The sequence below is a fragment of the Clarias gariepinus genome, chromosome 8, assembly GCF_024256425.1.
Source record: "Clarias gariepinus isolate MV-2021 ecotype Netherlands chromosome 8, CGAR_prim_01v2, whole genome shotgun sequence".
Taxonomy (NCBI): domain Eukaryota; kingdom Metazoa; phylum Chordata; class Actinopteri; order Siluriformes; family Clariidae; genus Clarias; species Clarias gariepinus.
The window spans coordinates 10,153,758-10,172,080 of record NC_071107.1 but is presented as its reverse complement, the minus strand read 5'-3'; positions in this window follow the sequence as shown (position 1 = coordinate 10,172,080).

Here is an 18,323-nt window from a genome sequence, read left to right as displayed (position 1 = left end):
GTCGTTTGGAAACATCTAAACAGCTTTCTGAATAAAAGCGTTTTGGCCTTGGGGGAGGATGTGCGAAGAGTGATCTCATTGAGGCAGGCATGTGGAAAGCACATGGTTTGGAATCGCATACAATACGGCACAAGAAATATGTTTACGGTTTTCCGCTACACAAACAGAACAACTTCTCCACTTCTACTGTATACAGTACAGTATTGAACTGTCTGATGAAAACATGCTGCCCTTTTCTGGTTTGCTGCTTGTACTTGGACTATTTAGTATAGTTTCAATTCAGCCTGTGAAACTCTTCATCTGGAGCAATGCTAAAAATGATACAATAAAATACTGTTTCAACTTGTGAACCGGAGCCAGGAATGTCTCTGTCATCCGCGGGCTGACACTGAGTGTTTTCATTCGTTAAAATGTCATGTTTTCTAAACGTGGCCTAAGGAAGCACTAGATTTTCCCAGTTTCGAAAAAGTTTCCTTTCCGTAGAGCGGGGAGAACAACCGGACTTTGTGCAGCCTGTCTTTCCAGGATGAAACCTGAAATCTGCTTAACGGCTCCTACTGAGGTCAGATCACTGAATGTCAATAGGCACTAAAATCCAAAGTGCCTGTCTGTGTTTTCTGCTGTTATTCAGATGTATTTTAGGTACATGCTGAAGAGTTGGATTTATTTGCTATCATGTGGTAAAACTGGTCCCATGGAAAAGGAGTACATAACAGCTGTGATGTTTATTTGCCTGTGCTTTTTTGATTTGGTTGTGGAGGAAATTTGGGAATTTCTTAAAATCCCTGTTTTTGATTAATTGGGACTAGTTTTGTCAAATAGGATTTGTTTGAAACATAATGGATACATTTTGTCATTAAAGTTCTTACTCTTTGAAGATGTTTGTATTTTTTTGTTCGTAAGGGTACATGTCGGATACAGTGCATGAGCCCTCCATGACACTTGAAAGGAAACATACATAAAGGCTAACTCGTAGTCAAGACCAACATCGTGAAATCCAAGACCAAGACTAGCTGAGATCAAGTCCCGGTTATACACAAATAAAATCACACTTTACAAAAATTTAACGCAATGTTTCTTTGTCATGTAAATACATTATGCACAAACAGGTATAAAGTTATTATTTAGAAAGAATTTTTTTTTATAAACAATTTAAACCATTGACCCAGCTGTGACCTGTTTGGAGAGAAATCTAATCATGCTACATATACACAGCTCTTCACTTTTTCTTCTCTGTCTTGAGTCAGCAAAGTGATAACATGGTACTCTTTCACCGGCAAATCAGAGTGTACCCCACCTAAAAATCCCACGTACACGGTGGTGGCACGGTGGCATGTCGGTTAGCACTGTTGCCTTGCACCTCCAGGGTATAGGTTTGATTTCCACCTTGGGCCTGTGTGCATGAAGTTTGCATGTTCTCCCTGTGCTTGGTGGGTTTCCTTTGGGTATTCCAGTTTTTTTCTCACAGTCCAAAGGTGTGTGTATGTGTGAGCACTCTGTGATGATTTGGCACCCTGTCGAGGGTGCACCCCGCTTCGTACCCGGGGTCTCCTGGGATAGGCTCCAGGCCCACCGCGACCCTGTATACAGGATAAAGCAGTATAAACGATGAGATGAGACAAGACTTACAGTATAGAGTATTACTAAGAGGCATCTCGATAAGTATGACAGAGAATGTGTCAAGTTTTCAGCTAATTAAGTCAGTAGAAAAAATACTACCACTGTCTGTAGGTTTTAGTTCATACTGTATGATGAATTGTACTGCTCTTACTGTAATAGACCCTGAAACATTCCCATATTTTTAGGAAAATGTCTTCTTATGCTTTTCATAAATCTAGTTTAAAATCGTTTTACTCAATCTTTGAAAATGCCAGCTGTGGTTTTTACCAAGGTTTCTCAGAAACACACTCCCTTAATGAGCAAATAAATTTTCAGCTGACAGCGGGCATGAGCGCAGTGCTTTCCTGTTGCACTTAAGTAATGCACCTAAATTAAATCAGGTCGATGGACGGCACACTTTGGAACCCCTTTGACGTGAAAGAAATAGGCTGCGTTTGGTTAGTTATAATAAAAAAAGACAAAGTAAAGACAGCGAGGAGCCTTTCTTTATGAATATATTATTGAATGATTGCTCTGCTTATTACTGTACTTGATGGAATCTGACGTACTTAGGCAAGAGGAAAAAGACCAATTATGGAGGGAGTAAACTTCTTAGAAGAATTCTGGTAACCTCTTGCACAGACCCCTCTGTCTTGTAATCAGATTGCGGTTGGCCCAGAGAACCAACATCAGAGTTGCCCTGGAGGACTGCTGTAGAACACAGCTATTTATTTGCTGAGAACAGGCAGCACACTTGGCCCTTATTACAGAGTGAAAATGCTACAGGGCAGAAGAGCCACAGAAAAGAAGTCACAATGAGGCCAACCCAAGGGAGCAACTCAAGCCAATTTATACTTATGCCGTGAACAAAAGCAAAAGAAAAAAAAAACCGCTGGAGTCTAGTACAATAAACAATCATATTTATGCACAGGGCATGTAAATATAGCTTGTAGGTTATATTTGGACATTTATTTTTCCCCACCAACCTTGGCACACCAAGTTTTTATGAACCACACTTTTTGTACTGTACAGGGGCAGTATCATGCTGTTCCAGTAAAGGGAAATAAAAATTAGGGGTAGTGGTGGCTCAGAGAGTTAAGACACTGAGTTGCTGATTAGCAGGTCGGCAGTTTGAGTCCCAGCTCCACCTCGTTGCCACTGTTGGGCCCTTGAGCAAGGCCCTTAACCCCATCTACTCCAAGGGCACTGTATCAGGCTGACCCTGCGCTCTGACCCCAGTTGCCCTGGAATATGCGAAGAAAGAATTTGACTGTGCAGTAATGTATATGTGACAAATAAAGGCATAACTTAACTAACTTAATGCTACAAAAAAAAAACACACACAATACATTCCATACAGATGTGCAACTGTTTGTGGAAGGCCCAAATATAGATGTATTTCTCAGGTGTCCACAAACTATTGGCCATGTACTGAAGTGTAAGATTTTAGCCTTGAGTCAAACCTGGAGCCTCACCCTAAATGCAGTCACAGAAACCATAGCTTATGTGAGATATGAAAGAAATCAGTAGCAGATGTGAAATGTTCCATTATGGCAGTAAAAGTCAATGTCTTTGTTTCTTTAAGAAGAAAAGCAGCTGTATTCCAATGATTCACTGCTAGAGGGTTAAATTGAGATGAATAACAGGATAGCAGCCTGTATATTTCTAATTCATATCATCTTGGCTTAAACACATTCATAATTGGATTAGATTAGACTTCACATTAGATTTCTAATTAGACAGTCCACTGAGCAAGTACAGTGACTGCATACAGAAAGGGATTAATATAGAAACACAGCACTGGTCACCTTATAAAGAGATTCTAAAAGGCATGTGTGTCTAAGAGTTTCCATCACCAACTAACACTAACTGCAAGTTAACTTGTGTGTTTTAAGTCATCTTACTGGAATTACTGTTTGGAAGACTGTTCAAATTAAAATCTGGTTAAAGTGATACCTTCCCATTATAATACTGTGTGCTTTTACATATTATAGTTATGAATTTAGGTGGATGTTAGGAATATATAACCAAAAGAAGTGTTTTTTTTTTTTTTAATAAATGAAACACAGAGAAATAAGGTGAATTATATTATTAGATCAAACCTAAGCACGACATAGGAACATGAATATTCCCAAGGTGAATAATTTTTTTTCCATACCAAATAATTAACTGGACACAATGTATTAAGTGCAATGTTTCCACAAAATATGGGCTCAAGTAACACACAAGCTAAAAATTCAAGGGCACAAGGAACTTAGCTTGTGGCCTTACTACTGTATAGTATCTAATGACCATGCAATATTAAAAACAACATTAAAATTATTTTTTATAATTTTAAATAATTACTTATTACTGTGACATAATAGCTGGAAGTCATCCAAAATTTCATTAAAATGTTTCATTACTTTATTATAAAAGTTATGAACCTAGAATTTAGGAGTGTGTTAAATGAAGTGTTACCATTTCCACCACTGTAATTCCAATGGAATTCATAAGTATCGCAGTAGATTTTATCAGTGTATCCCTAATTATTTATTTATAAAAAAAGACCCCTCAAGAGGACATTGTCTGTCACTCCCTTTTGGGAATCCGGAAAATCCTCCTCTTCTTATCAGTATGGTCAGTAAATAGCATTCCACAGACCGAGAGATAGGTTTAATAAATGTCAGCTGACTGGGGATTTTTTGATGTTTCCTACACTGTCAACTGCATTACTGTATATCTATCCACTGACATACAAATTATGCTTTGCATACTCACATATACTCTACATAACTAGAATCAATCAAAAATTTGTTTCAAACTTCATAATACACTGTAATGTGCACTAAACGTGGTACATTTTTATTTGATGAGTGCGGGCTCTGAAAATTATATTACCAGAAAATAAAGTACATCAAGACACAAAATGAACAGCATGGATCAAATACGAAATTATACATCTTGTATATACTGTATTTATAATAAAACTGTAAAGTTGGCGTGTCAGTACATAGTGAGATATCACAGGATATTTTGGGGGGGGGGGGTAAGATGAGTAATAGAACACATTAAGAATTTTTTATTGGAATTTTCATCTGTCTGTTTGTCTGTTTGTTTGTGCATGCATCACGTAAATACTACTGAATGAGTTTTAATGGGGTTTTCACAGGTGTATTTGTCCAAGCTTGAGGTAACATATAGGCTTTGTTTAATCGCAGTGGGCCCACAGGAAGAGAAGATATGCTAATTAGAATTTTAAATAGAAAGCGCCCTAATATCATAAAAATCTATTAAAAAAATTAATAGCTCATCGCAAAATTCAACAGATGACGCTGTACATTTTTTTGCTATTTGCTTGTGAGTGTGCAATTCATTTCGTGCACTTCACGATAACACAAAAAATTTAGTTCCACAATTCAAAAGATGGAGCTGTACTTTTTTTTAAATGTGCTGCTATGAGAGTGCAATTAAATTGCAATTCCCTGCAAATAAAGTCACGGGCACAGTGATACGGTAGTATCTTAATATGGATAGGACAGTAGTGCATATTTACATGATTGTATGTACAGATAATCTCATGTTCTCCTTGTGTTTGTAAGGATTTCCTGGTTTTTTTTTTTTCTTGTTTTTTCGCTTTTGCTTTGTTTTTAGATTTTGGGTTGTTGTTTTTTTTGTTGTTTGTTTACTCCATCTGTAGACTGATTACACCAATTTCCCCTGGTTCTAAATTAGTGTGGTGTCCTGCGATGGACCAGGGTCCTATTATACTGTATATGCGTTCAGGCCTTGCATCCAGGGTTCATGACATAGCTTCACCTTGACCCTGATGATGATGAAGCAATTAGTGAAAGTTAATGAATGAATGGCCATCTTTATCATATTTCTTGTTCTTTTCAGCAATTAGTCCTCCAGCAGTGAGTCCACCACAATTATTACAAGGACAACCTTGCACCAGGCTTTTACCTACTATATATTTAGATTTATTCTATTAGTTCCAGAGTAATGGTATTATCCTAAAGCTCTAAAGTCAAGTTGTCTAACGTGTCTGCTAGTCAAGACTGGACTGGTTCATCTGAACTTTGACTTAACAGTTCATTATCAGTAAAGCCTTCCAGAGTCTTGCTTACAGATAGACCCTGATGGTTCCTATTCTTGAGAATGTAGACAGTCTGGAAAGGAAAGTCCTAATTAATGTGGCTAACAATAACATCAACTCATTTTGAAGTGGGAAATGTTTTCAATTGCGGAGTGGTCATTTTTACTGAATTGGTCAGACTGATAGAAGAGGGGAAAATAAGCACAGACCCTGATATGCTTCTGTCATGTCCATCTGTTTTGTGTCTGTGGCGTCAGAGGGGGAATTATTTGAGATGCCATGCAACATTTTATAAACACAAAAACCCCAGGATCGGCCTCAGGAAAAGAAGCGTAGTATCGTTGATAACCGTATCTTTGTAATCTGTGTAACACATGTTTACAAGCTGCAATGGTGGGGAAAATGAAGTCCTAATATGGCATTTGAAATCAGCATTCATTTAGAGGCACAGAATATGCTTGAAATAAATGTGATATGTAATGCACATCTGTAAGAGTGTAGTGTACTGTAAGCACAAAGGCTAGGCTTTTTTTTTCTAATTAGCCTGCAATTAAACTGTATTTATCTTGATGAGTTTTTTTTAGAGTGTGTATGTGTGTGTGTGCTCGCAGTGGTTGGGTACATATCACAGATTCTTTGGTTTGGGTCGCATTGAGCCCCGCTAAGTGTGTGCAGAGTGGAAGAAACACATGACACATGCTGGGGAGTTGAGTGTGTATGGAGGAATTAGCTTGGAATGTGTGCAGTTGCTCTGAACTTATGTGTAGACGAAAGAATCTCACATAAATCAAATATGATGAACAAAAGACTCCAGACATTTGACGATCTGCTATTACAAGCCTGAATAATTTTAGCATTCTTTTAAAATGAACCAGTCTTCCGTCCTTGCTTACATTACACATGGTCAGTTTCTTTGTGCTTGGAATATATGATGCATCTTCCTCTCTATGAAGATAATTTTGCTTTAGAGATTTAGACATACAAACTCCGATACATGATCTCAATCATGATACAACCGCACTTCCATTCCATAGATAATCCATAGCAGTGTCACATTGTAATATAAAAAAATACTCTTCTTTTGAAACCCATGTTGCACTCTTATCAAGAGTTAAATATCTCTCTGAGTGCATAGTTAATTACTGCTTAGAGCAGTGCTTCTTAACCTTATTCCCACAGGACCACTGGCCTACATATTTCCGTGTTTTCCCTGCTCCACTTCAATTACAAGAAGGCTGTTAAATAGCTCCCTGGTTAAATCAAGTGTGCTGATAAAACACTCAGGAGCTGGGAAAGCACTAAAATGTGCACGGCATCGATCCTCCAGGACTGCAGTTGATAACCACTGGCTTAGAAGGATCAGTATAGACTGTATGACGTGTACAGAGAGATGTATCATTCTTCATATGGGGTCAAAGGTTTTTTTAGCACATATTTTAACAAAAGCATCCACCTCTCATCACATGCTCTCTTTCAATAAGAGTTAAGGCATAGTTGTGGAAGGAAACCTGAGAACCTGTGTCATGATCCCACTTATGCGGTAGGGGGTCGTTGAAGGCTTGGAGCCTAACCCACAGCAGGTGACTCTGGGCGCCAGGCAGGGTACACCCTGGATGGGGTATGGACTGGCACAAGCATGTATACATACAATAACTGACTCACTCACATTGAAAGCACCAATTAGAACAATCAGCCTGTCCTTAGACTGTGGGAGGACACCCACCTAGAGAACATGCAAAGCCACCCCCCCCCACCCCCCGTGGGGCCCTTGGCACTGGATCATCGTGATACAGCATTCCCACAGCCTCATCAGTCTAACTTAATAATAATGATAATAATAATAATAATAATAATAATAATAATAATAAATGTTAAAGATGAACAACCGGGATGGATGTAGGAAGAACATGCACTGAAATGGCACGCAGACAGCAACCCAAGCTCAGGACTAAACAACCAGGGACTCCAGAGCAATAAGGTTGCTATGCTACACCACCATGTCACAATCCAATACTAATTTCAAAATAAATATGCTAACAAGTGTGCCGTTATTAGTCTTCCAATATCTGAAACGACTGTTGTTCTATGAGGAAATGCTGTGCCAGTGGTAACAAAAAGCTTTTAGTGCCCTCTTTAAGTATTGGCACCATTTATGGAAAGTAATCTTAAATTACTGAATGATTCTATTTAAACATGCACCAGCACCCTTACAATTAACTTACAACTTTTCATTTTCCCTCTGGGGATTATAAAAAGTTTTCATGACATCCTGCGAAGCATCCACAAAGGTGTGGTTCCAGGTGTTGAAATATGCCTTTGAAATTGGAGATTAATATCACTGCGGCTACTACTCAGTTATCACCTTACCCAACTAAAGTGTCACAAGTAAGTAAAAGGATAAAACACATACTTTGTTTCTGACGTTCAGCTCCATCTTAACATTATAAAAGTCTAATCCCATAGTATGGCCAATCCCATAGATGTATGAGTGTGTGTTCAAACATAGCACACAGGCAATTAGTTGCTTAACAGGAAATCAGCCAGCTGTCAGTCAATTCTGAGCTTGATTTTTTAAAGAGTTCTCAAACTTAGAGATTTATCAAGATGTTTTACATCAATTATTGAAAGAGGATCAAAAATATGTCTATAGAAAAGAATCACCCAGGCATCGCAGTTCTCAGGGATTTATCATGTAAAAAAGGAAATGAAAAAAAAAACATGGCTTACACTTTTAAAAGGTTTTTACTTAAATACGTAGAATACCATTAAAAGTTATGTGTATAAGACATCAAGTTTTTTTTTTTTTTTTTTAATAAAAGGTGATATTTTTATGATAGTTACCCTATTGTACAGTCTGTGGGATTAAAAAGTTTAGGGTTGGGCATATCTAGGGCTTGCGAATTTGATTTATTGAGGAGTATAAAAGTTTAAGTTGTTCTTTGCCTGCATGTTTTAATTACTGAATAATTGAATTTGAAATTCCTTTCTTCACATATCACAGCCCCCCCCTTTTTTTACGAGGATTGGGTCAGAACGCAGCATCAGCTATAATACAGTGCACCTGAGGTCAACAGAGTTAAGGGCCTTGTTCAAGGGCCCAACCGTGGCAGCATGGTGGAGCTGGGGTTTGATCCACCAACCTTCTGACAAGCAATCCAGAGTCTTAACCCCCTGAGCTACCACTACCCCATGTCATCTGTTCTTTAGTAACTGTCTTGCAGAAAACCACATTGTCAAGCAGAAATTTTAATATTAAATAATTTGTTGAGTCTCCCGAGTAATGTTAACCTAAACTATTAGACAACTATGTACACAGGCAACGCAGCCCAATAGTAATTTTCAAGAGTCCTTGCGATTTAACTGAAACAGACTATTAAATTTGCCCTCAGCTTAACCTAAACCATTTTGAACTCATTATTCAAGTAGCTACATGCATCTCTCTTAGACATTTCCATTTGTGGAAGCTCAGACAGTATGAAATCAGTTCCTACTATCCTAAAGTCCTGCTGTTGACAGATGGAAGGTTTTCTTGCCACAACAACCGTTAGAATCATTTTTAGCATGTTGCTCCATCATAGCCTCCATCATTACTTGTTTTTCTGGTTCTCCTGAGTGCTGCGGTTTGAGTTCCTTCCATAAGAGCAAAACAGTTGTGGTCAATGCATTCTTTCTAATGTTTATGAATTTACAAGCACAGCATTCCTAGTGCCTGACATGCTCCTTTCTGCTCATATTGTCCCAGTCAGTGGCCTGCACCACAGATAGTAGCTAAGCCATCATATCAACACAGTCTCATCATTTTTATCCTCCCTCCATCTCACACACATCAACCAATCTCTCTCCTAGCAACCTAACACACACTTCCCAGTATGGCTTTTAATAAGTGCATAGTTTGAATCTGTTAATATGATGATTCACAATGGCATTTCATTATCTATTTATGTATGTACTGTTAAAAGTTTAGCATTCTAATTACATAGGTTTGTGGTATTAAATGAAAAACTTTACATTGTATAATTTTTAAATTTGGTATTTTAAATAAGTGTTAATTTACGAGTTTAGGCCTAAGCACTATGAATTCAGCATTATGATGTCATAGTGATGACATCATCGCCTCACTATAATTGTCTTGACGTCTCAGAGTGCAGATGTCATAGTGTGCGATGGCCCTATTGTTTTTCTAAGGATTTTATTTATTTATTATTTTTTTTTTTTCAATCATCTGGGCATTTTTTTGCTGCCATTAGGACACCAGAGGGTCTGGGCTCTGGATGTGGCCCAGGGCCTTCACAAGAGATTAAGTCCTTTGGATTGTTTTAAAAAAAAAACAAAAACCAATGGATTTTGATATTCTCCTAAGGAATTTATATGATTGCAACCAAACCAGGCTCTTTGAGGATGCAAAATTGTGAAGCGATTTTAGATATTTCAAATGGTTCAGTCATGGTGATGTCCTAAATGTACGGCAAAAGGTAGCTAATAACTTTCTTAGTTATACACTACTCCTCAAAAGTTTTGTTTTCCTTGCGAATTTCTTTCTACAATCTACAACAATACAGGGATTTTAAAACTATGAAATAACACATGTGGAATTAATTTATTACGAACAACAACAACAGTCAGTTGTCATTTTAAGACATGGAGGTCCGTTGTTCTCTACTGTAATAGTTCTTGCAAGTACAGTATCGTCAGGTGCATTTGCATCAAGCACTATGATGAACCTGGCTCTCATTAAGACCTTCCCGGGAAGGCAAGACCAAAACTTACCTCTGCTGCAAAGTAGAAGTTACCAGCTTCAAAAATCACTAATGAGCAGCACCTCAGATTAGCCGTCATGAAGGCTTTAGAGGTAATGAGTAGCGGATGCATCTCAATATCAACTGTTCAGAGGAGATTATTGCATATTTATATGCCTTCAGCATTGCTTTACAATGTAGAAACAAATAAAAATCAGGAACAGACCATGGAGTTAGAAAGTGATCCCAAACTTTTGAGCAGTCTTATATATATAATTGTATACTGCCGTTATTATGACATAATGGTAACAGGCTCAATAGGAGTAAAATCACGTTCAGTGACATCAGACTGAGTGACATCATAGTGTGATCGTTTTTTTTAAAGTGTCACATTAAAACTTATGCCGATAATGGGCTAATAACATACTGAGGTCTTAACCTACTCAAAAAGCACACAGGTTGTGTGGTGCGCCCGGGTGGCGATGGCTTAAGTGCTTGGGCCCACTCATCGTTGCTTGCAATTATATTTATCTCTTATTCTTTTTCATACCTAAACCCTACCAGGTACTTCAGTGAATGCAAAGTCAACTTTTGGTACTCATCAATCTAACCTAGAACTTTATTATAATGTGCAGTAAATATTTAGTAGCCTTAAATATTACTATACAAATTTGTCCATTAGTTGTATTCCTAGGAATCTCAAAAACAAAGTATTGTTCTTTTCTTGCAACACAAATATATCTGTTAATTAGGTATAAGTAATCCAACTTATATAAGAATAAAAACATAAAGTGGAAATTATTATTTTATGATATGACATACCTTTTACCCATTTGTACTTTTATTTAAAGTCATGAGACACCCACAAGACATGTTTTTAGTGTCTTTTGCATTATAAACAAGTTATATATAAAAATATATATAGGTTATCATGTTAACAAGTACCCTGGATTGTGCTCTAAGTCACCTTGGATAGGATGCAGGCCCTCTGCGACCCTGTATACAGGATAAAGTGGTATAGATGATGAGTGAGTGAGTGTTAACAAGAAGGTCTTCTGTTCTCAAGACCTTGCCTTGTTCCTAATCTACAGAGCACTGAGAATGAAGACTCTTTCTATAAATGTTAAATAAATATCTCTATAGATAAAGCTCTACTATGTCAAAGATTAAGGTTTCTTGTTCTTGTTTAAGGTCGTTTTTTTTTATCAGTTTATTATTTTATCAGTGTATTATTAGCCTTAGATTTTGTGTAGCATCTGCCATACAAGTATTTATGAATGAGTTGTTACTATTGAAATGATAATATGTTAGAACATTAATCTGTGATTTACTTTGCTTTTACTTTTTTACTTTAATCTGTGAAAACTTTGGAAGTTTTAAACTTTTATTTGGCGCATATACATTATAGCACAGTAAAATTCTTTATTCTATAGTATATCTAATTTTTTTGTGTATATCTCATTTTTTATCATGCCTTTTGCCACAAACACCTTGGCTTTTTGTATATTTGTGTATACACTACCTGGCCAAAACAAAAATTATCATTTGGATTTAAATACAGTACAAAAAACCTTAAGAAAAGAAAAAGAAAGTTGGGAGATTGCTAAAATTGGGTTAACAACTGTCCAATGCATTATTAAAACCAGTGCTGAACAGTGCTGAGCTGTCAAAAGAAATGCAATGAATGGCCTAATTGGAGATCACTTAAACACTTGGTGGAGCTGCATCATAAATCTGTAACAGCAGAAAGAAAATTCACATTAATTGCACAGTAAAAAAGTAAATAATATATTGCACAGTAAATAAATAAATTACAGGCTGATATAATAATAAATAGATTGTACAGCTAATGGGAATATGTTGCGGAATGATTAATAAGTAAAATACAGTGGTTAATCAATCGGACTGTAGGTCCTACCGTCGCCGCGCTCGGCGGTACCGTTTGGCTTTGTGCGTTTGCTGGCTTTTACCGTTGAGTGGCGCTATATAACTACAGACTGACGCCTCGTGCCTTAGTTCATTCTCTGCTGGATTAATGAGACACAGAGTTTTAGAACTGCACGTAGTAGCGGATAAAATCAAGTAAAACATTGTAGTTAAACAAATTCATAATCACAGAACTAAAATCACAGTACAAATGTAAAATTCAAATTAAATTAAATCTTATTAGGATCAAATTTAAACAAAATAAATGTTAACACAGTGAGCCTTTAAATTTTATCACGTGTAATTAGAAAAGACGCGTGTAGGGTTTTGTGTCGTCTTATATCTTGTGTTCTTTAAATTTATAGTAGATTTATTAACTAAAATAAATGACCATAAAAATTATAACATTGTCAGGACGTTCTACTGCGTCAGCTGATGTCGGTCATTCAGCCCCGCTTGTGTTTGTGCGTTATTATAAGAATGAAATGCAGTAGACTGTTATGATCTGTAACGGGTTCGACCCATGTTGCACAGGCGGCACCATAAAGCACGGACACGAGGCGAGGTCTTAGGGAAAGAGGGTAATTTATTTAGGTAAAATGGGGAAGGAAAGTGTCGAAGGAGGGAGAAAGGAAAGAAAGGGATAAAGGTTGTGCATGTGCAGTTCCGGGGGCTGTGCCACACTGGCATGCGGGCACACAGCTGACGATAAGTGTTGGTGCGCGGAGTGGCAGAACTGAGCACGCGGAGACAGCGCTTCTCCCGCTGTCGATGGCCGGCGCGAGTCCTCGCTGACGTAAAAAAAACTTAACACAAACGTCCTCGCAGCCTTTTCCTCTTCGGCAGCGGGGCTGCCAGGGCGGGCACGGTGCGGGAGTGAAGATGCCGCGGGAGCTCGCGCAGCTCTTTCTCGCGCTGTCCTCAGCGCGGAGATCAAAGGGCGGAATTCTAGTGTCCTTGTTTAAAGTGCCTGGCCGCGTCACATCTCCCCACTGACATGCTTCTTTCATATTCTCCATTACATCACGTACTTCCCAGACCTCAGACAAACCTCCGCGCCTTGCTTTTATAATGCGGAGCAAGCCCGAGATCATATTAACGTTAATTATCGCCAGCCGGCACAAATAAGCGGCCCCGTCCCTTTGGTGCCTATTCAGGGAGCCTACGGAGTGAGGGAGTAGTTATAGTAGATTTGAGCGTACACCCATCACACGCGCACGCCGTGGCAGATCATCATAATTGTCCTAAACTTGTATTTCATAAGGTTTTCCGAGCGGTGGTACAGCGCAACGGGGGTCATTATTTACTATTAAACATTAAACGAATTTACAAAACTTAATGCGTGCGATTAAGCGCTGATTCTACATAGGAAAGTAAAGAAGAGGATCCTAATGCTCAACATTCCGGAGACCAAACCCCATTTAAATTAAATTAACAAATATTGCATGTAAATAACAATAGCCCACGTTTAAAAAAGCATTTTTATTTAGATTATAAAAAAATAATCCTGCATCTGTTTTAGGTGTTCCAGCTACCACTGTTCTAAAATTCAAATTAAATCAAATCTTATTAGGATCAAATTTAAGCACAATAAATGTGTGAGCCAGTGAGGCAGTGAGCCTTTTGATTTTATCACTTGTAATTAGAAAAAAAGCGTGTATGGATTTATGTCATCTTATTTCTTGTGTTCTTTAAATTTATAGTAGATTTATTAACTGAAATAAATGACCATAAAATTAAAACAGTGTTAGGACGTTCTACTGCGTCAGCAGATGTCGGTCTTTCAGCCCCGCTTGTGTTTTTGCGTTATTATAAGAATGAAATGCAGTAGACTGTTATGATTTGTAACGGGTTCGACCCATGTTACTCAAACAACTCAGTTCAGGTGTAAGTAAATGTCTGTGCTGTTTGGGGGAGGGACGTGCTAATGATTTGTTCGGCTCTGTGTGTGTGTGTGTGTGTGTGTGTGAGAGAGAGAGAGGGGGGTGTCGCGGTCGTTTTCAGTGAAACAAAGGCTCAGCTGAAAAATGTTAGGCACATCAGTCACTTAACCCCCATTAAAAGGTATTTGAGTGTTATGATAGTTGTAATATAACAGATGCGCACTGAATACTAAACCTAAACCAGGCACGGAGATTAATGAACCAAGATAGCCCCCATACCCGTTAAAAAAAAAACAAAAAAAAACAAATAATATTATTGTGTATAGACTGAAAACAATGCAATTTATGCTATTATAAGGAAAATAAGTTCTTCCATTCCAATGATTAAAAAAGGTAACAATGTCAACTTTAGAATCTAGAATCCAGGAGATTAAAATTACACAAATTGAAATCACTGAAAGTCTCCAGAAGAGCCTCAGATTCAAGAGGTTTTTAAAGTGGGGAGAAATGCATTTCAGTTCCTCTGAATGTATAGGTGAGAACAGCCGATTCACACCTGGGGAGGGTGAATCATTTGTATTTGAATGTTGTCTGGCATTGTAAAGCACTATAGTGACACTAAAAGAACAACCCAGGATTAATGGGAATTCTTATACTGCATAAACATTATTTAGCACCAAAAACTTCCTCGCGTTTGGGAAAACTATGCGTGCGGTTGAGCGCTGGTTAGACTATAGGAAATTAAATCGGAGGGTTTTTATTTAGACTATTAACAAAATAAGGCGTGCCAGCTGCCACTTTTTAGTTAGAAGTTTTCAATACAAAGCTTATAATGCCCATATGACATGACGGAATAAGGCACGGCTGGTGATGATTGGGGTTTGTTGGGTTACGGTGGATTTTACTACACGGTGTGAGTGCAATGGCCATCCGTCTGCTCGCGCTGACTCTGCTCCCCCCTCCCACCTCTCGCTCCTTTGAAGTTACTGGGGCGCGTTCCATTTGCCTTGCTTGCATGCCGCACTTCCGCGTTGTTGCACGCGCGCTGCATACACAGCGCGTAGTAAAATCCACTGTAGCCCAACAAACCCCGAGTATTTTCTAGCGCGGAGTGCAAGCCCGGGCAACGATAGTAACGATAGCTCACCAGTCATGTGTAATTCTGCGGTCCCGCTGCTTCGCATGTCTGAAGGGGAGGCCGCCTAACTAGTGAGCGAGGAGCGATATTGATTTGGGCGCACGCCGTGACAGGCTGAAAAAACTGTGTCAGATTAATGTGCAAAAACTATATAATAAAACTATATAAGACTACATGCCTTTATAAGACTTAACTTTTATTTAAGCGCACTCACAATAACGAAAAAACGTTGTGATTTTGTAAGTGTTGTAAGCTGTGCTGCTCTGTATTGTTTTTGGTGAACTTGAGCGCGTCAGAAAATGAACGCAAACGTTTATTTAAAGTCTGCTTGCTGTTTTCCCAACGCGTTCATAATCATTAGTCTACTTCTGCCGGTGCACTCTGGAAAACTTAATGCATGCGGCTGAGCGCTGATTAAAACTATGGAGTAAATTAAAGAGTAGAATCACGATTCTGAAGTCCTGAGCCCAAACCTCATTTAAATTAAATTAACAAATACTATAAGTAAAAAAAAACAATAGCCCACGTTTAGAAACCGTTTATAAATTCTTTCCGACATGAGTTGGCTCGGTGTTATGCGCAGAGCGCCGGGAGATTTCCTGAAGCTCCGAAATCACTGGGCATTTTTTCTAAATAGCCGCTATCTTTAATAACTTATGGAGGTTTTGAGCTGTATACACACGCATTCCTGCCTAAACAACTCTTAAAACTACACCTGTGACACAATAACAGTAATATTTCAAACATTCTGCAGGCTGATATTTGGAGAAAGGAAAGAATAATGAATAAACCAGTTGTTGGGTCAAAATAACCCAACCAGGTGTTCATTCGTAAACTACATCTCATATGAGCCAACATGAGCAACCCAACAATGTGTTTAAAGTACCTGAAATAATCCAGAACTTAAATAACAATAAACAGATACAGAGATACGCTGTATAACGGTCACTGTTGTATTTACGGCAACGAGCGAAAATGTCACTTTGCGCCACCTGGCGGCCATTTTACGAATGACTTTGAAATGCAACTAATTTATTTTGGCCGCTGACGTTTTTACGCGGCGGTGAGCGCGACGGTAATAACCATTCCGATTGATCAACTACTGTATATAGCAGGCTAGTGAAAATATGGTGAAAAATATATTGCACCGTACTGTAAATAACCTGCTGGATATAATAAATATATATTGCACTACACTAAAAATAATATATTGCACAAAAGACTAATGTTAACATATTGCACAAAAAACAGTAAAAGCTGTGTATATGGAGAGACAAGGGTGAGGTTACTGTGAGTTTAATAGTCTGATGGCCTGAGAGATGAAGCTGTTAGAGAATCTGGTTAAGAGGATGTGTGGAGTCTCTGAAAACGTTCCAGGATTTAGATAAACAGCCTTTATGACCAATTCCTTGGATAGATGGAAGAGAAACCCCAATAATCTTCTGAACTGTCTTCACTACTCTCTGCATCGATTTCCTATCCGAGGCCGAATGGCTGCCAAACCAGATGGAGATACAACTGGTCAGCACGCTTCCTATAGTGCCAGGGTAGAAAGTGGTTAGAATGGGAGGGGGGAGGTGTGCTCCTCAACCGACGAATGGAAGTGCGAGCAATATTATGCCAATTTCACCTGTTGCTGATGTGTTCTGTGATCTGTCCAATTTGTGGTACTGACTGGTGATATTTCCACAGCTTTGTTGTTGATGACAAGTGGTGTGTGTCTGGGCTGCTAACTCCTGAAGTCGATGATCATCTCTTCGGTTTTCACGATGTTCAGGATGAGAATGTTGTTTACTACACCAGTCCACCATTTGCTTCACCTTCTCTCTATGGGACACAATGTTTTTGTCCTTAATAAGCCCACCACTGTTGTTTCGTCTGAATACTTAATGATATGATCCGTAGCAGATACGGAGCTGCAGTAATGTGTCATTAGTGTAAACAACAGTGGGCTCAGGACACATCCTTGAGGAGAACCTATAGAGGTAAAGATGGTACTGGAGGTGTTTTCTTTTCCACTCTCACTGACTGTTGGCTGTCTGTGAGGAAGTCTTGTAGCCAGTTATACAGTACAAAGGAGTACTGATTCCCACAGAGCTCAGTTTGCTTACCAGTTTCCTGGGGATTATCGTGTTGAACGCTGAACTGAAATCGACACACAGCATTTTTACATGGGTGTTTTTATCCTCCAGATGTGCAAGGCTCATGTGGAGAGCAAAGGAAAGAGCATCTGCTGTGGAGCGGTTTGGCCGGTAGGCAGACTGAAGTGGACCGGATGCAGGGCGGAGGAAAGAAATGTGGTCCTTTATCAGTCTTTAATAATGAGTAAAGTACTGTAAGCACATTTCCGCATGCACGATGTGACAAGAACTCATAGGATGCGTGGCAATAAGAAAAACCACTTGTTAGTGAGACAATTTAATAGAAAGCATAAAGATTGGACCTCATGTCATGTCTGCTAGGGTTCAGATTAGCTGTCTACCTGAATGTACTGAAATGCCAGGTTATCCCATGTAAGGATTATTTCTTTTCCAGTGATAGCAAACTTCAGTGCAACAATGACAAGAATAATCAGGCTCCGATTGTGAAGGAGTGGTTCTGGGAGCATGAGGAATCATTTTGACCTATGACTTGACCACCACAGAAGTGCTGACATCAAACCCATTGGAAGTCTTTGGGATGTGGTGGAGAAAACTTTATGAAGTGGTTATACTCTCTCATCATCAATACAAGATCACAGCCAAAGAAAATGCAAGTTTGGATGGAAAAAAGTGCTGTGACATTTCAGAAGGTAGTCAAGACTATGCCAAATCAAATGCAGGCCATAATAAAAGCTAAATGCAATCCAAAAAATATTGAAGTGTGTGAATTTTTCCCGACTTGTTTAGGTAGTGTACAGTACAATGTGTGCAATGTATCTCAGAGCATGCTGTTGAAACTTATATGAGGCAAATATACGGAAT